General features: G+C 42.8%; 1 long non-coding RNA gene across 1 annotated transcript in view; it reads right to left on the bottom strand.

Moving 5' to 3' along the window:
* Positions 1-5,439: 5,439 nt before the first annotated feature.
* The window catches only part of LOC109396140 (uncharacterized), a 40,479-nt gene continuing 24,472 nt past the window's right edge, over positions 5,440-21,446 (bottom strand). The window contains exon 3 of the long non-coding RNA XR_002126804.1: positions 5,440-5,627. This is a non-coding gene — a long non-coding RNA (uncharacterized LOC109396140). The remainder of the gene's footprint in view (positions 5,628-21,446) is intronic.

The following is a 21,446-nucleotide window of genomic DNA, read 5'->3' as shown; positions in this document are numbered from 1 at the left end:
GCAAATCGGGCAATTCCCCTCTACTCTTCCTGGAGTCACAGGTCCCCACTGACTGCTCACTCTGTCTGCCTGAAAAACACATGAATGCTAGATGAGTCATTCCATCATCAAAATGTGTGAAGTACCTACTATGTCTAGCATTCGGAAGGCAAAAAGAAGGCAAAATTTCTCCTCCGGAGGAAGCTCTCACAATAGTAAGGATGACGGACAAAATAGCGTGACCAGTGCTAAAAGAGAGAGATATGAAAAGACACTTCCGTGGAGACAGTGAATTATATCTCAGAGTGCCAATGCAGGCCTCATAGGACATACATCTAAAATGCCTGGAAAGATGAGTAGAATTCCGTTGATGAGTAAGGGAGAGTACCCTGGTCCCACACAAGGCACAGAAATAAGGCAACGTGTCAAACGATAGGGAGCTGGGAGTAGTCCTCCACTCCTTTCCCCAGACTTACACTCTGGGCACATCCCTAAACACTGCTCCTGTGCCTTTTCAGGCTTAGTCACTGAATGTGTGTCCTGCCTTCCGCCTTGAGCTTCCTTCACCCATCCCCCTTCTCTGCCTGGACCCTTCATCTCTTTACTGAAGCCTCCCTACATCCCTGGGAAGACCGAGGTGCTTGCCTCTCTGCACCTCCATGTGGCAAGTTGGTAGGAAGGACTGTGTCTTTACTTCAAAATGACACAGACATAGACACGATCCCTGCCTTCAGGAAGCTTGGAAACCCAAAGCCTAAAACACAAAGCAAGATGCGCAAGCCATGAGCATGATCCCTGATGCCCAGATGATCGCTGTAAGCTGAGCTTTCTCATCATGTTAAGGGGTCCAGGAACTGAAGGCCACAGCCTTAAACGGGCTCCACTCTGGCCATGGCCCTCACTCATCGCTCCCAATTCCAGGGCCCTCACTGCACTTTCTCAATCTGTGATCCCATCACGTTTCATCTCTTTAATCCTCCATTTTGAGGATCGCTCCAGTCTTTTCCTGCCCCACAACTAATTGTCTTAGGAAACAACACTACAGCTAGGGAGAAGAGCACAAGCTTTGACGTCAGGCAGAACTACACTTGAATCCCAGCTGCCGCAACCTGATGACTTGCTGTGAGGATTTAAGGAGATGACAACATTGCCCTGTTTCAGCACACAGTAAGGACATTTTTAAGCCACAGCTCTTGTGGCTGTTGGGGTCATCCACCTCTGCAACCATCTTTAAGCCTCGTGTCAACCGTCCTGAGTTCCACCCTTTTGTCTCCCTTCCCTTTTCTTCCCCACCCCGTCCCTTATCCCTCAGCATGAGCAACAGATTCTACACAACCCCCGGACCTCACAAGCCTCATGAAGGAGGTGGCATTTGTGATAGACTTATAGATCTGGCAAGAAGAGAGTATACCAACAACAAGTGAGAAATGGTGACTAAAGGCAGAGACAGGAGAGCATGTATTTTGTTCATGCAGGGGACTATAGGGCCTCTATTTGGCTGGGTTGTGGGGTCCATGCCAGAGATGTTAGAGATCAGCATCAAAGAGTCTAGCACCACTATAGCTTTTGGAAAACCACAAGCACAGATTTGTATGTATAGGGTTGAGGGAGCAGATTCTAAGGTGACTATATGCAGGATGCATGGGGAAGGGAAGAGACCAAAGGCAGAGGCCACTCCTCAGGGGTGACAGTCTTGTCATGCAAAGCACACTGGTCACAAATTCAGAAGCACAAGGCTCCAACATCTACCACCAATGAAGCAAGTGACCTTGCGACTTCAGTTGGCTTATCTGTAAAATGAGAGGCTTGACTTTCATGTGCAGTCACCCAAGTACAAATACCAGCCTGGCCATTATCAGAACAATAAAGACCTTAGGTAAGATACTACATTTTCTGGTGTCTTCATTTCCCTCATCTGTAGAACGATGACAAGAGCAAAATACTTCCTTTGCAGTGCTGCGGCAAAGACATAGTGCTGACAGCCACACTGGGCACATGGTAGAATTTAAAATGGAAGAGAAAAAGAAAAATGATGGCTGTCAAAAGTCCTTCCAGCTTAAAAAAATAATAATAATAATCCACAGTCTTTCCTTTTGCAGAAATGACAATTCAGCAAAAATTTGTGGAACCCAAACTGGGCTAGTCTGGGATGCATTTTTCAAAATAATTGATTTGAGTGCCTAATGATTTTTTCCAGGTGCGTGTCTTCAGAAAATGTAAATATATTATTAGGAAGATAGAAACGCAATTGTGAAAGTCCTGAAAGGAAAAAAAAAAAAAAACACCTCAAGTAAACCTTTGATTTCGAGCTCAGACTTCACCTGCTTTTTGAACAAGAAGGGCTATGAGATGGGTATGCAGGCTCACCACTTGCTTCCTCGTGACGCTCACGGAGACTCTGGAAAGCAAACACACCACAGGACAATAAGCAGGTGTTTGCCAAAGTCAACCAAACCTCAGATGTCCCCAAGTTTTGTCTGTGACAGATCAGTTTGAACCCCTTTCTGTGACAGATCAGTTTGAACCCCTTCCAGAGGCCGGTGACCAAAAACTTAACAACCTGTTTCAAGACTCTGGCTAACGAGGTCCTGATTCAGTTCTTAAGAGACATCCCAGGAGTCCTAGACCTATTCCACCCTTCCAAAACACCTCCCACTTACCTACCCTTAGGAAAACACTCATCGCATTGCACTTGGGTTTCTACATGTCTGTCTACACCCGAGACTGAGCGTCCTTCACCTTATTCTTCCCAGTGCCTCATATATGACACTCCTGCTGTCAAGGGCAGCCTGACCCCAAAGTGTGTGCTCTTGCGATTACATCTACTGCCTCCCAAAGGACTGAAGGAAAAATACCTGGAATAAATGGATGGATGAGCATTCACATCCCAGGCCGTTCTTTCCACCCAGAATATCCTTCTCCGTCATTTTGAGACCTCTCAAGTAGCCTCGGGAAGGCGTTCCCTTACGGATCCCCACTTAATTCTGACTATGTCTTGCCACTGTGCCTTTCTTCGCCCTTATTTACTCACCATGTATTAGAGGGGTTGTCACCTCTTTTCACTCTCAATCCGTCTGCTGCTCTGAGCAGCTTCTCCCTGGGCTCTGTCCTTGGACTCTCCTGTCATTTGTCTCCCCGGAAAGCTCCTGCTCCCCACGCCTTCCTCTCCCTTCCCTCCTTTCCCACAGAGGATGCAGCTCACGGTGAGCAGAGCAGGGCCCAGGTTGGAGATTCTCACCCAACTATTCATCACAATCATCTACAGAGGTTAAAAAAAATAACAGGCATGTGCGATCATTGTTTTCTGGGAGAAAACAAATCATAGAGAACTATTAGAAGTGTTTGCCTTTGGAGAGGAGGACTGAGGGCTAGAAGGAAGGAGTTTGAAAACTTTTGCTGTACTGTGAGATTTTACTTTGGGAGTGTGTGAGTGTGTGTGTGTGTGTGTGTGTGTGTGTGTGTGTGTGTGTGTGTGGTGCATAGGTGTGAGTGCATAGGTGACTGTGTGTGGCAGGGTAGAGGGTGGGGGCAGGATTCCATAGTTAAACACAAAATTCCTCCTCCCCAGTAGGCTTCGTATAGAAGTTTCCCCTGCCTTCTCCTCCCCAGAAGCCATCTCAGATTATGGACCCAGACAGTCACCTCCCTACAAGGAAAGGCCAGAATGGAGCTTGTCCCCCATGGAAAGACAGGTAACGAATGGTGGTGAGCATGGACCCAGGAGCCAGGCAGCCGAAATTCAAGTGCTGCTGTGGTACCCTATGCCTGTCCCTATGGAATCTCGCCATAGTGCCATTCACTATTTGTTCACATGCCTGTCTGTATTACTGGGGTGTTAGTACCCTAAGGGAGGCACTGTGTCTCATTCAATTTTTTTGTTTTCCCTTGCACATAGAACAGTGTCTTTTGTGTACCTGTAAAACGTCCTAAGGAAGGAGTCACTTAGTTAAAAAAAAACCCAGCCTGCCTCGTAGGTAGCACTGAGTCTCCGGAGGGTAAGACACAGCAGTATAGCAGGGACAAAAACTCCTAGAGGGGAGAGCCAGTAGCGATGGCAGCAGCCCCACTCTGATTTCCCCAAATGGCTGCCACCTTGCCTCTGTCTCCCTTTCTCTGGGGCCAGCTAGATCGCAGGTGTGCCTTGGAGAATGCACAAAGCACTGAGCTGTCGCTCTTTACTGCCTCTTTTGAAACCCTGAGTAGGGACACGGACACACACACACACACACACACACACACAAACACACACTTCTATGTTTCTCCCCTTCTGTAATTAACCAGTTGCCACTTGTTCCATTTTCTGAATATAAAAAATGCAGACATGTCGTTTCATGTGGTTCAGCCAGGCATCTCTTTCTTCCAGAAAGCCGTCCTGACCTATCCATACCGGACTATCTCCTCCTCTTCTCCCATGGACTCATGGCCCTCGCCTCCCTTGTCGCATTTCAGCATTTCGCCATCTTAGGCTAACATTCACTCTCTCCTCCCAGGCCAGGGCTCCTTGGCATTGAGTCTCTTCTCTTAACATGCCCAGATTTCAGTGCATTTGTTGGCACACAACAGGAGTGCAAGAAAAGTCTGTGGAGGCAGATTCCTGTGCCCACCTGACTGCAGCTGACCTTCTCTGAGGCCGCTACAAAAGCAAAGGGGGTGTTAACTTGGTGCATAGTCTCCATATGGATGACAGTGGGTTTGCGTGGGGTGGAAGGCAGGCTTATGTTTAAGAGAAACCGTTTTTAGTAAAGAATTTGCAGGTTTTTGAGAGAGAGAAATATGTTGTGTCCTGGCTCTGAAATTCTAGGTAACTCACTTCACCAGCAGCATGGCAGCATGGCCCTTTGTTCTTTATTAAAACTGCACAGGGAATAACCTTGCCACGCTATTGCTACTATTAATAATGTGTGGGCCTTATCACGTTACAAATTGTGTTATGAAAACCAAGTGCCAACACGAGGGAAAACTGATAGGACAAGGCTGCCTCGCTCTGCTGATAAGGAGCATGCTTCCTTCAACCTCAGCTAGCACACTTCTGGGCATGTGAATATGCTGCCACCTCTTCAGCCCCAGCCCTTTCAGCACACTGTCACCAGTCAAAGGTACTTGCTGCCAACGGCTGCCAGGCCTTCCTAAAGAACTGGCTTCAGCCTGCACCATGGCCAGCAGTCTGCATTCAGAGCAACCAGCAGGCCTCTCAAAAGACAGGGAAACCATCCAATCCATGCAGTTTTCGGTTTTTATAAGGACATCTTCCCACAGTTTCCACTTCAGTATTCTAAACCACACTTGTAAAGAGGGCGTTGTCCTCACTTCTGTGATCTTACCCTCATTCTGTGTGAACTATGAATTCTTCTAAACAAGAATGGATGGGGGGAGGGCATGGTCATGGTGGGGGTCTCACTAGATATGCCCCTCTTCAAACTTGGGGTTGCCCAGGGGCTCCTCATGAGGATTTACCTCCCCTCTTCTGATGGCGGTGCTCCGTGAGGGCACAATATGCAGCACAGCATCGGTAGGAAGGAGAAGGCTTCCATCTACAGTTCATTAAACCCAGTTTTCTTTGCGTGCACCATCCACCAGGAACCGAGCATGAAGTCCAGTGATCCATGGAAGGACCCTGAGGGGAATACCTCCTCAAGGCTTTCTTTTGCCTACAAAAACCAAACGAGGGCTGAAATCAATAAGAATCTGATTTAACTTTTGAAAACAACCTCTTATTCTTTTGGGGAAAACCTTGCCTGACGACCCAAACTGATTTTCCTCATTTCAAATGCAAATTGCGCGCGTGCGCGCGCGCGCGCGCGCGCGCACACACACACACACACACACACACACACACGCTGTGGAGAATTTTTGTGAGGTAAACGGCGATGGCCCATTGCGAACGTTCAAGTTCAGCACCACTTTTTAACTTTCCATCACCAGGCCTTATCTTTCCAGAACACAGATGAAAGGTCTGAGGGAGGGAGGTGATCATAGAGATGGGAATGGCTTTTATTAAAAGAGTGTTTTCCCAGACCTTAACTAAACCTCATCCACTTTTGTCAGTCAGGGCCGACAGTTGAGAGCAATATTAGAGGAGGTAATTGCATATATCAGTCAACAGCTTTTGTCCCACAGCCACTGAGAATTACAGTAAAACGGGCACAGGAAAACAGCATACTGGATTAAAGGCAAAAAAAGATCTTTCTCCAGTTTCTCCCTACTCACCAGCTGTTATGTTCGGCTGTAGAGACAGAAGCAGCAATAATATCTGGGGGAAATCTAGCCTACCACAGTCTGGGGTTTTTTTCCTCCTTGTTGTCCCTCCTCCTTGAAGGTTTAATCTTTGACTTTGAAGAGAAACTTTTTCAAAAAGCATTCTATCGCGCCATAGCAACTAAGCTATTAAGCATATAGGAATTTTTCTCTCATTAAAGTTCATGAACATATATAAACCTGAACCTTCTGCCATTTTAGGCTGACTATAAAACAACCACCTCAGAGCCTTTGATGTCACTTGATAACAGGTCCCAGTAGTTGCTTAAGCAAGCAGCTGGCACCACACAGATACATTATGCAATACATTTTATGTATATTTGATTGTAAATCACACCAAGCCAAACTCATGCTGATGAAGAGTTTGCACAGGGGTCTGAAATTTTCCCCAGGTGAGCGGTAGCTGGAGGAAGACGAGAGGAAAGAAACTAGCCTCTTCCTGTGCACCTGGCCCAAATCCCCACAAGGTAAGTGTAATTGTCACCAGGTCCCTGGTGCTCCAGACACCAGAGACTGACCCCGCAACCCCAATATTAACGGAACTCCCTTTCTCTCAACCATGAGAAAATAACTCAAGACTGTCCAAAAGCTGCCAGAGGTTTGGACACAAAAGAGGGTAAGAAGTGCATTCTTAAGGCTGAGTCAAGGGTACCTTACAGGGAGAAATGGCTGAGCTACAAGAAGAGAACCAACTCCAGGGAGACAGCAGGGACCAGAAAAGAGTGGGCCTGAGTCATTTCTGAGTGAGTTAGCGAAACAAGGAACAGAGGTGAGTTCATCCAGTTCAACTATGACCCTGACAGAGGCCAGGTTGGACACGGATGCAGTGGGCCACAATAAATCTCTTGTTATTAATGAGTTTGATGCTTAAATACTTGAAATCCTATGGCACATCAGCCAAGGTCAACTTCATGACGCAACAATCAATAGTTGTTACGTCCATTTTACAGATCAAGAAACCAAGGTTTAGAAAGGTAAAGCAACTCAACCATGTTAATATAGCCAATGAGTGACATGGGCAGGACTCAAAATCAGCTTTGTCTCCTCCAAAGCCTTGTTCATGCCACGACAGCCATTTCATTCTGGGGCAGGGACGTGTCCAGCAGTACTTGATTGTGGACACTGGGGATGGAGGGAGCTATGGGATAAACCTGTGGTAGCCTCCTGAGGATTGAATTTATTCAAATATTGGTGGGTGTCAAAAAGAACAGGAGTAGCGTGGTATAAGATTAAGCAATTGCACTGATCAGTATTTCATAACACACTTTTTCACATTAAATTCAATGGCTATATTAGAGAGCAAGATGCAGTATTTATATTTTTTAAAAGCTTCAATAGACAACTAGTATGATTCAAAATTCAACAACTAAAAAATGGTGCAAAGTAGAAAATTTCTCTCTCACTTATCCCTCAAGCCCCAATTTTCAAGTCCCCTCTCAATAGGCAAATTATAATCTATTTTGTGCATTTGAATATATACATACAAGAGTATGTATATAGTCTTTTTTCCTTTTTTAAATATAAATAGTAGCGCACTAGACATCCATTTCTGCACTTTGCTCTTTTTCATTAAACAAGAAATTTTGGAGTTCATATCTGTAAACAAAGTGCTCCCTCATTCTTGTTTACAGCTGCTAGTATTTCATTAAATTGATGCATCATTATTTATTTAACCAGTCCTACTAGGGGGCTTTCAGGATGATCTGAAAACTTTGCTACAACAAACAGTGCCTTAATAATAATCTTTTACATAGATCATTTCACACATTTGAGAATGTATATATGAAATAGATTGCTACAAGTAGAACTGCTAGGTCAAAGGCATGTGCATTTTAAATTTTGATAGATACTAACAAATTTCTCTCTACAGAATTTGTAGCAATTGGCAGACAGCCATTTCTTAGTGTTATCAAACTCTTTTACATTTGCCAATCAGATAGGTGAAAAATGAAATTTCACTGTCATTATAATTTGCATTTCTCTTCTTATGAGTGGGGCTGAGTAGCTTTTCATGTGCTTATAAGAGCCATCCCCCCCCCTTTTTTTTTCCTGCAAACTGTCCATATCTTTCACTCACTTTATATAGGGTCTGGGGCTTTTTAAATTGGCTTGTAGAGCTCTTTATAGAGTATGCAGTCTAGCCCTTTGTCTGAGACATGAGCTGCACAGTTTCTCCAGGTCTGAGAACCTGCCTTCTTGTCATTTTCCAATGAGAACCCCAGCCCCACAGTGGTGGTGCCAGCTCCAACAGCCTGATTATGTTGACCCGTTCACACCTGCACTATTCTGAAACCTACTCACTGTCTGGCCAAGCTCCCTTTCACAGCCTGGATTCATCCTGCAGGGCCTGCCCTTCTCCAAAGGACATCTAAGGCTCCCTAATCTAGCTATTCCATCTACAGTCTCCCCTGAGAAGGTGAGGTGGTGAGGAGAGAGGTGAGAACTGGCAAATATTCTCAACACCAAACCCCAACGCAGGATTCACACACGTTACACTTTTTCTTCCCCTGGGCAGAAGGAAAGTCCATCAATTTATCACTCTAAGACCTAGTCTGTGTTCCTATTGTTTTATGAGCACTAGAGATAGGAACACACACAAAAAAAAGAGTCCCTACCTATAAGGAGATTATATTCTATTAGGATATAGGAATCTTAAAAAAGAAAAAAAAAACTTTTAAGGGAAATTGCAATGCTGAGGAACTCCTGCTTGGATGAAATAGGCACAGATACCTAAGGGGGTCCACAGGACGGTCCTCACAGCTGAAAGTAGGCAAGATGGCTAAGGGTACCAGGGGAGATGATGACTGAGCTAAGGCATTACCAGGTCTAGAGGCCATGGGGAAAGTAATCCAAATAGAGGTGCACCATGAGCAAAGGTCTGGAGGTGAGAAAGCATTACCCGTTTGAGAGGCTGCAGGAAGTTAACGGTGGCTGCAGTTTGAAGGGCCAAGGGTGAAAGAGAAGAAGCTCTAAAAATGAGCAGGGGCCAGGCTGTAAAAGGATTTGCAAGCCTTGACAAATGTGTCTTTGTCCCTGAAAGTGGTGAGGAACGCAGAAATATATTATGCAAGAGAATGACATGACCAAATTTGGGTGTTAGAGAGGTCTCTCTGATAACATAGTAGAAGTAGCCAAAACTATTGGTGACATTTGAATATTGCTCTCTAATCTCCCTTTTCAGAGACTTTTACTTCCCATCTTTTCCCTGACTTCTTCTACAGCAAAGTTGCTCAAGGAGGGTTAATAATTCATAACAGAGTGCAAGTGACTGACAAGATTTAATTGATTGTTTTGATAAGAAATAAAAAAAAAGAATTTAGAATTTGGAAAAGTCAAGTTAAATTGGTGGGATAAGTATGTGGGTGGGAGAGACCCCAGCAGCATTTCCCAAATCACACTAAATGATACCTACCACTTCTCTCATTAGCACAAAATCTCTCTCTCTCTCTCTCTCTCTCTCTCTCTCTCTCTCTCTCTCTCACACACACACACACACACACACACACACACACACACACACACACTCTACTGCCTCAAGTAGGAGGTAAGAGGCAGGCAGGCACTTTACACAAACACCAGTGGGACAAATACCAATCACAAGTGGACAGATTTCGCTGATCTTCCCAACCAAAAAAACACAAGCCCCTAAAAAAGTTCAGGCTCCCATCAAGGAGCACGTTTGTCTTGGTGAAGATGTGAGGAAACAGACAGTTATTATGGTGACAGCATCAACTGATAAAGCCTCTATAGAAGGCAATTTGACAATGTCTACCAAAATTGCAAATGCATATATATCTTGATCCAAAAATTCTACTACTGGGAATTTTATACACACACACACACCCCTACAAAACCATTTATACATAAGATTCTTTATTACAGTGTTATTTATAATAATAAAAGACTGAAAACAACCTAAATATTTATCAATGTGGGACTGTTTAAATTATGGCATACACATAACATGAAATACCATGTAGCTACAAAAAAAAAAGGCTGAGGAAACTCATTATATGCTATATGAAAAGAGCTTCAAAATATGGTATTAAAAAATGCAGAGTTGTGCATATACTACACTATTATTTTTCCACATAAGCTATTGGGAGCAGGGAGAGGAAAATATATATGTATTTGTGTATGCATAAAACAACCCTGGAAGTAAACAGAAGAAAACAATAATATTTGGCTGCCATTGGGAAGGGGAAAGGGTGGCAGGGGAAGCATGTGTCACTATATTTCCTTTTATTCCTTCTGAATCATGTAAGTCCATTACCTATTCGAAACTGTCCCTGTCCTTTAATAGCTTACAGCCAAAAAGATAAACGCGTGCACAAGGAGGGAAGGCCTCATTAAAAATACCTAATAGGCTATAACACGTAGGTAAGGAAAGGGCTGAACAAGTACTTGGTCTTGGGCCAGAGAAAACACAGTTGCACCTTATTGTATTCCTCCTCTTTCAGCCAACGTTTCTGTGGAACCAGTGGCTCTCCAGGCCCACGTACTGCAGGTGCGTTTAGGTCGTGACTTAGCGCCCAGGGGCTCTTTCCCCAGTCCCCACTTTACAGGTGTGGAAATTAAAGTGCAGCAAGGCGAAGGGACGTGCCTCCGGCCACGTGGGGGGTTGGCAGTGTCCTAAGTCTGAACCCACCAGAGTGTCTCTTCCACTGGCAGACCCTGACACCACCACAAACGCAGTGACTTGGGCAGTGCTCCTGACTGGCTGCGACACATTTGGTCTAGGGAGACTCCACTTTCCAGTCCTCCCTGGTGGTCCCAAATAAAGTGTGCACCCACAAACCAGTTAGATGCCGGCCGCTTCCTCCCTTCTCAGCTGAGGCGAAATTCAGTCCACTTGCCCGAGGAAGAAAGAAACCCTCCCATCTCTTCGGTGGAGGTGGGAACTCAGCAGTAACTGAGTTCACACGGTCCTGGCCACCTCGTTAGACCAGGAGCCACATCTTGGAAACTTCAATTTGGTTCTTATGTATAACAGAGAGCACGGCCCCTCCGCCAAGCTAACAAACAGAAATCTCAACGTTTCGTTATTAACCTTACTTTAAAGGAAACAAAATAATGGTCAATCAATGCATCATCCCCAAGCTTGCTTCAGCCTTTAATTTCTCTTAAGCAATAGAGCTCCGTGTTCTCATTTGCAAATCCCCACACGCCCTAGCCTGCAGCAGTGACCATGGCCTTGGTAGGTGACTTTTGGCTTTAGAAACAGAACAGGGCTTAGCCTGAGGCAGCTAAATTCCTTAGGGATGTCTGAGCCCTGACTTGCTAACGTTTCTTTAGTTTTTCCACTGAACTGCTCTTCCTATCCAGGACCTTTCATTTGTACCCGCGACTCCACCCAGTTAACTGCTGATCTCCCCCTCTGCCCTCCTCATCAGCCTCTTTATTCTCCTTGCTCCTTCCCCTGCACTTGAGAGCTGCAACCCTGTCCTAAAAATAGCTCCCCCCTCCATCCTGCCTGCTCTTTCATCTGTGATGCTGTTCCTTTTTCCCTTTCACTTCTAGGTGCCTTTGGAATATGAGAGAGAGAGAGAAAAAAATCTAATTTTAATAACAAAATAGAAATAATGTAAATTATTTCTATTTTAATAACTTTAATAAAAAATAGAATAACAAATTTAATAACAAAATAGAAATAATGTAAATAACGAAAGTGGCAAATATTTCTTGAGCACTTACTTTGTGCCAGACACTGAGCTATATACCTAGCATGCATGACGCCAGAATAAACACATTTTCTGCTTGGCAGCTATTTTTGTCTTAGGTAATGGTCTGTGGAAGCACACACTATGGTGGGTTTCAGCACAGTTAACTTTCAAAGATGACAACAATTAATGGTGCAACCATACAACTGCTTTCAAGCAGCCTTTTATCTGTGTGACAGCCACACTCTAGAATAAACTATCTGGCTGTACGATGCTTGCACTGTAGCTAGAAATGTGAGGATGGATAATCATCTCCCCCAACCCTGGGAAGCCATGAGACAAAGCTGTCTCAGTTTTATTCTTATGCCACCAAAACTCAAATTTCAACATCTCTCATCACAACCACATCACTCCTGCTTGAAAATGCTGCCTGCATTTGAAGCTATTCAACACGACCACACAACAGCCCCAGTATTAAGAGTTTGCAAGAGAAATACATGTGAAGGTGAGTTCTGAAATCTCTCACTTCTACCTACCTACAAAGTTCTTAACAAATTCAACTGCCTAGGATGGGGACTTTTGTTAACATCATTATAAGGAAATTGTACCAGAACTAAAGATCTAGATAACTCATGGAGCTGGTAATACTACGTATTCTATATAGCACTTCGTTGTCACTTTTTAAAATAGCTAGGTTGCTAAATACTTATCTTAATCATTCTATTAATACAGCATCCAAACATGGCCTCCCTCCTCAAACCTTTCTCCCTTCTAATCAGTCTTTCTTCCACATGCTGCCATAGTGGCATTTCTAATAAAAAATATTCGAATAGGATTAGTAAACAGATGTATCATCACTTACTTCTATTGCACACTGATACGTCCCCAAATCAACAGGTGTTCAATAAACATGTTTTTAACAAATTTGATTAGTGATCAAGAAAGGCATATTAAAACAGGAAGCTTGTGTTGCCTATCAATCAACAGTTTTGGGTTTCTGTTTTTATTTTTTGCCTTTTGTTTCTTTAATGATTCTTTCCAGTGCTGATAGGAATGTGGTAAACTCTGCACTCACATATCCTTGACTAGAGAAAATTTGACAATATAGTTTTTCAAAGAGCCTTCATACCTTCTCATTCCTAAAAATTAACTAAGAAAATAGGCCTAAATATGGACAGGAAAAAAAAGTGTTATATAGAAAATGTTTCCAAATTTTGAAAATGTTTGAAGATCAGAAATAATGAAATATGAAGTAAATAGTGGTACAGTCACTCCATGAAACAGTATGTGGTTATCAAGAATGATTATTAAATTTATAGAATAACATAATAAGTAGAAAAAAGTAACAAAACATGAACATTATGATAATATCTATGTAAAATATTCAGAGACTATGCAGAAAATGCTAACAAGGAAAACTAGATTTTCATTCTGGCTCCCCAGTTTATAAATTGTGTAAATTTAGATGGGTTAATCTCTGCGGTCCAGTTTCCTCACATTAATTATATGTGCTGATAATGATAACAATAAAAGAACTGGTTTGTTAGAAGTGTTGTAGGGAAGTGAATGAGTGCTGTGGACAAAAGAGGACAAGCACTCAATAGATATGCTGAATATGGTGACTATTACGAGGGTGATGGAACTATGGGGTTTTGTCTTCATTTCCTAAATCCTCAGTGATGTGCTCATTGTACAGACATCATGACGATAGTCTCCTCATCTTCCCGCCCCTTCTTTGGGAGAAACACCTGGGTCTGGATCACATCAACCCATGGTGCTCTTGTTCTCTTCCTCCCAGGAATTCCTATAGAGCTTCCTGCTTGAAATGATTGGTTGGCATGATCATGTGCTGCCCGGAATCCATCACTACTTTTGATAAGTACTAGTTCCCAATTCCCCAACATGGCTCTCAGGGAAGGGGAACTTGGCGGTCGCTCTTCATGGGTCCCTCAACACACAACTGAATGTACCATAACATGTTAACTTAAATTTTAAAATACACAGATAGAGAGACATGTAGAACATCCAGAATTCAATCAACATTCACTCTTTTTCCATTTCATCCTTAATCTTATCTTATTTCCATAGTCACCTAAGAGCTAAAGAAACAAATCAATCCTGGGCTGGTTTTCCTTGATTTGTACTTCACATCCACTTAGTTTTACAGCTCAGCAGAGCCTGCAGATAGACACATCTTTGTTTCCAAGATTAACTAATTCTGTATGTTTCCTGACAGAAATAAATACAATAAGTGACTTCAGTGGTGATTAATTCCTGGAACAAAAGATGTATCAGTTGTAAATCCAGAGCACAGGCCATAAAAGACTTCTAGGAAAGAGCCCTTTGGAAGGCAGGATTCTCTTCAAATTCAATACCAGTGATGCTCTGCTTAAAGACATGTGTGCCCACTATTTCTGTAGGGCAGGAGCCATGCAAGCAAATAACTTTAACTGTGCCAGCTCCCTTTGTGTCTTTCCCAATTAGCTTATCTCCAATTATATAAACACATACATGATGACAGTCTTTGGTTACAGAGGTATTACAGGAAAATAAAGGTTACTTTACTTTGAGCGTTGGTTTGGGGACAACCCAGATTAAAGCTTATATGGATATACAAAATAATAGGCTAATGCTATTGTCTGCTTCCCTTAAGTTATTTTATTAGAAGGAACATATTAATTATAATGAAAGCAAACTTGGACACTGTGGGTTTCTAAAGAAAATTCCTTTGTAGCATCACGGCAGGATTTCCCACCATTTTTCTCTTTCTGATGAAATTAACTCCCCATGGTTGGTCAGTAGGATAATCTAATTTTAGCCAATCAGCTTGGGAGCTGCCATTGACCTCACAAAAGGAAAGAAAGGTATCTGCAGTCATAGCAACCACCCGCTCAGCTCTGATCATCTCTGGACCTTCATGCCTAATGACAGACACTGGCTTGCTTTTTAGATGATTAATCTTTTCCCCTGTGAACCTCCTTGAATACATTAGCCAAACAAGTCTGATAAATTTGTTTATCCCAAGACAATCATTAGAAAATTACCTTCAAAAGTAATTCTCACTAGAGCAGCTTGTGAATGGAAAGCCATATGGCAGATGAGAACAGAAATAAGCAATAAAATCTCTTGCTGTATGTCACAACAGGTTAGGAAAGTTTTTCCCCTTAAACTTTATCGTTTTACAGTAAATCACAAAAGCCCATCAGCCTAAAGGCCATTTTACAAGAGCAAAAGAACTTTTCATGCATTCACTATTTATTCCTCCAAACAACATTGCATGCCTACTATGTGTTAGACTCTAGGGATGAACCACTGAATGCATGCTCTTTCTGCTGTCCACAATCTCCCAGTCCAGTGGGAGGAGACAGATATGTAAATAGATGATTACAGCCCACCATAAGGGCTGTACAGAGACAAAACAACTCTGAGAGCATTGAAAAGGAGTGGATAGCTATTTCCCAGGGTCAACAAAGAATGTCACTGTAATGACATTCTGATTAGACAAAAAAAGGATGAGCAGGACTTTTCCAAAACAGGAGAATATTCTAGGCAAAGAGAACAGCACTGGAAAGAAATGGACTTTGGATAATTGTGAAAGACTCCTGGGTAGCAAATGCCTGGAGCAGTTGGATATTGGCCACTTCTTCTTCCAGGAAATGAGACTGGAGATGTGGGTTGGGACTAGGTTGGCAACGCTTTGTAGGATGGCATGAACACATTTTTTAAGGCTTTGAGAAGGCTACACAATGTGGTTGGACAGGAAAGGCCAATTTGGATACTCTTTCTCAGATTGAATCAAGAGACTGTAATTGTGGATGTATTCTTGGTGATCCTCCTCATTTATGGAAAGAATGGGAAGACGATGAACATGTGTTGCAGCCACACAGCTAATATGGACCATTTCCATAAGCAGTCACTGGATCCACTACTACAAGGCCAGTTGGATGAGGGGGAAACAGGGCAGGATCCCCGTGTGGTTGAGAGGTTGAAAATGCAGCTGATCAGACAACCGTGTGGTCATAGATGTGGACGTGGCCTAATGGACCCTACAGGCTTTTGTAAACCAGCATTAGATAAACCTCACCAAAATTAGGGGTCAGGCACCGGAAGGCTGAACCAGCAGGCAAGGCCACCTGAGTCCAGGTGTGGATTCTAGATGTCATAGGACAGTCAGGCCTGTGCCAGAGGTTCCAGGGCAATACTCTGGTCCCATTAAGATAGATTCAGAAACACAGGCTGGAATGAAAGATGTCACGTAGCTGGACCCATAATTGATAATGTTCTCCAAGCCGATTCAGGAGCCCCAGAAAGAGGAAACGAGGCCCTAGACCAGTGGATTTCTACATCTGCAGGTCTGTCTGAGGATCCTAGTCCTGGTTCCGAATTCTGTCACGTCTTCCAAGAAGAGTGTTGCCTACCACAAACTTGCTCCACAAGAGCCCCAGAAAGGAGCCAATTTTAAGGTTCCTTTAAGCTGAGAAGTCAGGATTTTCTTTACTTTCCAAAAATTTGCTAATGAGCATGTTATTAGTTTTGTAATATAGTTTTATAGAAATAGAAATTACCAAATAAATTAGCCCAAACGCTATGTCTCTATTATAATAGCAAACACACAGCAAATTGGACATCATCACAAGTGCTTGTTAAGCACCTGCGTGGCACTAGGCCCATGCCAAGCCCTCCACAGACCCTAAGTCATTTTCATCCTTACAGTGACCCCATAATAAAGGGGTTCTATGAGTGTCTCCATTTTCCTGATGAGGGAACAGACTTGGGAGTGTATGTCTTTAGGAAATTTATAAATGCAATTATAGCCTCAGATAGCCTCTTAAAAAAGAAAAAAGAATAAAAACTTTGTCAAGATTGTAAAGAGAATATTTTGCCTTGAAGCTATTATTGCTGCTATGAAAAATATAAAAAAGAAAATTCTATCAATGAGCATATTCTGAGCACCTGTGTGTTGGGCTCTGGAATACGAGAAGCAGGTGATCTGATCGGGGAGGCACATGGACAACTAAGTATAAGATAATGCGACATGAGAGGTAACAGCAGGCCGTGCAAAGCGGTACAGGAGCTCAGAAGAGGCAGAAATCAGCCTGTGAGCAAGAACCATTACAAGCATGAGCTCCCCTGCACTGAGTGCTGGGCTCCACACCTGAAACTTGGTAGATGGTACGTCATTCACATCACGTGACAATTGCAAGGGGCACTATTTCCTTGAGACATTTTATAGATGAGGAAGACAGAGCTCAAAAGCTAGGGAGTTTATCCACAGTCTCATAATTACTTAAATGATATATTTAGGATTTGAGCCCAGGTCTGTGTGATTCCAAAGCTTTGGGTGCTTTTCACCTCATCGTAAATCACAAAAATACACTCTCTGCCCATTTCACACATGTGCGTTCTTTACTACTAGACCATTGACCTGCATTCAGAAACAAATTCACACATGAAGCGTTCTTTAAATTTGCTTCACTTATTCCCAAGTTTCCTTGTTTTCTTCATTCCCTCTGCATAAGCTTACGAAAAAACAGCACTTTCCAGAGGACCAGAGGGTTCCGGGGGACAGAATGCTGCTTCGTGAGAAAAACTGTGTTTCAATTCTAAGACACATGCTACATGTTTAAGTTTTTCTTTGGTTCTCTCCAGACCCTGGAGATTTGCTGAGGACATTATTCTTTCTCTGTTTCTCTCTCTTTTTTTAATGCTGCAAGTTCATACTCTGCTGTTTTACAAAGGAGCTCTCCATCAATAACAATAGGTCTTCTGTTTCTTTTTCCCCCCTAAAACCCACACAATTAGAACTATTGGCCTTAATCTTACCTCTGTAAAGGTATTGCAATGTGTTTAAACCTCAAGGAGAGAGAAGACCAAAAGGCCCTACATGAGGATAGAAGGCCTTGTCACTTAACCCGGAACTGCTGCAAACTCTGAGGAGCATTGAGGCCAAAATCAAACAAACAAAACAAAACAAACAAAAACTGGACCTCCCAAGCAAGCATTTTTCATTCACTTTCTTACATTAGCGAGAGGGAGCTGACCTTGAAGACAACTCTATCTAGGCAGAATTCCTGTGTCTGCCTGGCAGATGTGTATCCTCACCCTCTTATTCATCCAGAGTTGTCCATGGGGAAAATCACAAGGCCCCATGGGGCATGGGACACCCCATGGCGATGTAGCTGCTCCAGGGGAGCAGAGCCAGAAAAATGGGGATAGTTTGGTTCCAAGGCAGGATTAAACAAAGGATCTAACCAGTGATTAGGAGGACCTGGACAGGGCTCTGATCCCACGGGACAAGGGGCTTGGCTGACAGCTTCTGGCAAGCATGCTGAGGTTCAGAAAGGACAACCATTTCCAGCAACGAACCAGAGGAAAATCCAGGGGCAAGCACAGAAACTCTGACAGATCACACATGAGTATCTCTAGAACAATCTCAGGTCTGCTATTCTCTAGCCTCCAAGGTTTCTTCTAAACCATGTTCACACCATTGACAAAGGAATTGTTTCACACCACTGCTCGCAAACCTACTATAGCTCCCTGTTGTCTCCTCTTACTGAGGTGATCATACATCTTAGTTTGCTAGATAGTCCTGGCTTACACTTGTTATCCTTGTGTAATTACTAATAGCACCTCCTATCATCCTCAATAGGGTTCCAATTTGGATAATTAATTATCTTCTACCTACTTCAAACTCCTCTGCCCAGTTTGACATCTTGTTTTATGCTCAGTAGTTCTCAAATCATTTTGTGTTCATGGTGACCCATTTACGGGATTACACTGGATCCACCATTATTGGTTCTCCCTTCAGTACCGAGTAGGGCTATTTACTGACCTGACTGTGCTAAGCCATGGTTCTTAGACATTTCAGTAAGTTGCACATTTAGTAAGTTACATGTTCCAGTATTTTGGGAGCTGACTAAAATTAAACACATGTGTTAGAATCCTGACTATGTGACTTACAAATCACATGGACATGATCAAATAATATACCCTCTCGAGACCTGAGTTTCCTCATCTGTAAATATAGAGATAATCACAGAACCTGACTGATAGGGGTTAGCCACATAAGCTTTAGGTAAGAAGATGCAGGTAAAGTGCTTAACACCTACATACTGGCTGATGGCAGCAGTACTCGTAATCATCACTAGACCCTACTGCCTGCTCAGCATAAGGCTGTCACAGTTTCCCAACACAGTGTCCTTTACTTGCAGCAATGATACACTCAGAGGCATATCTGGGGGATGTTTGTGTCTTAGGTAGGGTTTAATTTATTGGGGGGAGAGAGGGAGTAAAGGATGCAGGTGAGCGCGTATGGGGAAGAGGGAAGAGAAGCAAAGCAAGAATGTGATCTCAGCTACAGGTAAGCTTCAATGTGATCCTATGGAGAAGCTCTGAAGTACGAAGCACATAACGAAGTGAGTCTCATCTTGAGCAAGGGGGCTGGCCTTTTGTACCCCATGTATGATGGTCGTTGGCCAAGATCTGGAGGGGTTTAACCTCCCAGGGAATGAATGCAGCTGAGGGTTGCAGCCATCCACTGATAAAGTGGAGGTTGTTATGGGCACCAACAGCATCCATTAACTTGTGATACCCATGTGGACCCTTAAACGTTCCACTATGCCCAGACAACCTCATGAAGACTTTGGGAGCTTGTGCATTTAATGTGTGTGACTGAAGACAAGTCACTTAATTTCTCTAAACTTCAGTTCTTTTATCTGCAACCAAAAAGTTGGTAATACTCAATACTGTACATAATTCTCAAGATTTAGGAATAACACATACTTAATCCTGACAGTAAATGGGATGGAATTGCACATCTTTTTATCACAGCCAGATCTCTCTATGTGCTTTATGCATAATACCTAGGTTCTTCTACTTACATGTCTTTGCTTGTGTGCTCTCTCTCCTCTTAGCACTTCCCCAAGAAAGCAGGGCCTAAGTACATATGCACAATACACACACACACACACACACACACACACACACACACACACACTGCCCTTCCTCTCAAACTCTACCCACCCCCAATTAACCTCCAAAGTATCCTCTACTTTTAAGCTTCCCATTTCCAAATCCTTCCTACCTCCTCCCTCAGGCTCCTCCATTTCCTCACTCACATTGTCCTTATCCTTCTCTGGAATCCCCTTCACTTAACCCCATATAGCTTACATTTCATTGATTTCTAATTGTTTAGCATTTGTTTGATCTCTTCCAACCAGATTTTAAATTTCTACTTCTTTATCTCCACTCCAGAACTTAGGCATCCAGGGCTAGGCACCTAGTGGAGGCTCAATATATCCTTCTGGTTCAGTAAAGAATTATGTCCTGATCAGAAAAACAATGAAATACTTTGATTGACCATTTCAATTCTCAGGATTCTCAAAGCTAGCAAAACCCTTCCCTGTGATCCAGAAGTGCTCGGCTGCCAACTTGGACCAATAGTGCATGTAAAATGAATGATAATGGCTTCCCCTGTAATTTAGCTCACAGATTAATCTTAGGTGAGATTTTGCTATTGGGTTCTAACAGTTTCTGAAAATTGGTGCCCTGGGAGGTGCAAAGTGGAATGCCCAACACAGCTCTGATTATCAACTGCAGCCTATGCATGCATTACAATAATGGCAGGCATAGGCAGCTCTCAGCACCCTGAATTCTTTTATTAAATCAAACTTTAAGTATTCAAAAAGTATGCAATATTTATGAAATATGTATGTTTCTGGAGAGTTGATGCAAACTAAAATTTTGGGGAAGAAGGGGTCAAATTATATTTGAAATTCCCTCAGAGTACTCTGCAATTAATGGCATTATGCAATATTGCAAATTTTTCCTGTAAATAATTATCAATTCACTCATTTAGTTTTAATGTAGCATTTTTGGTGTTTTCAATTCAGGATATACCCCAATTTTCTCTCTCGGGCTTTTAGAAAAGTAAATAAAATAAAAAGCTACTATGATTCAATACTATTTTTTCATCTTCTCTCCCAATATGAAATAGGTTATTTTATCTGTTTATTTTAAAATACTTCCCATTTTTATATCATAATCTCCATTTTACAGAGGAGGAAATGAAAATTCAGAGAAGTTAAATACCCAGGGTTACATAGTATATTAGCTTGCTCAGGCTGCCATCACAAAGCACCACAGGTTGGGTGGCTTAAATAACAGAACTTTATTTTCTCACAGCTCTGGAGGCTAGAAGCCATCAAGGTGACAACAGGGTTGGCTTCTTCTAAGGCCTTTCTCCATGTCTTTTAGATAACTTTCTTCTTCCTGTGTCTTACATGGTCTTTCATCGGTGCCTCTCAGTGTGCTAATCTCCTCTTCTTCTAAGGATACTGGTCATATTGAAGTATGGCCCACATGAATGACATCATTTAACCTTAATTATCTCTTTAAAGGCCCCACCTCCAAATACTGTCACATTCTGAGGTATTGGGGACTAGTACTACATTTTTGGGAGACACAATTCATCCTATAACACACAGTATGTAAGTGAAAAGCCCAGACTAGAACCCAGCAACCAAAAAGCCTAATTGAAGGCTCTCTTCCACT

Source organism: Hipposideros armiger, unplaced genomic scaffold (genome assembly GCF_001890085.2).
Source record: "Hipposideros armiger isolate ML-2016 unplaced genomic scaffold, ASM189008v1 scaffold_14, whole genome shotgun sequence".
In the NCBI taxonomy this organism is placed as follows: domain Eukaryota; kingdom Metazoa; phylum Chordata; class Mammalia; order Chiroptera; family Hipposideridae; genus Hipposideros; species Hipposideros armiger.
The sequence above is the reverse complement of the archived record's forward strand: the minus strand, read 5'-3'. Positions and strand labels throughout refer to the sequence as shown.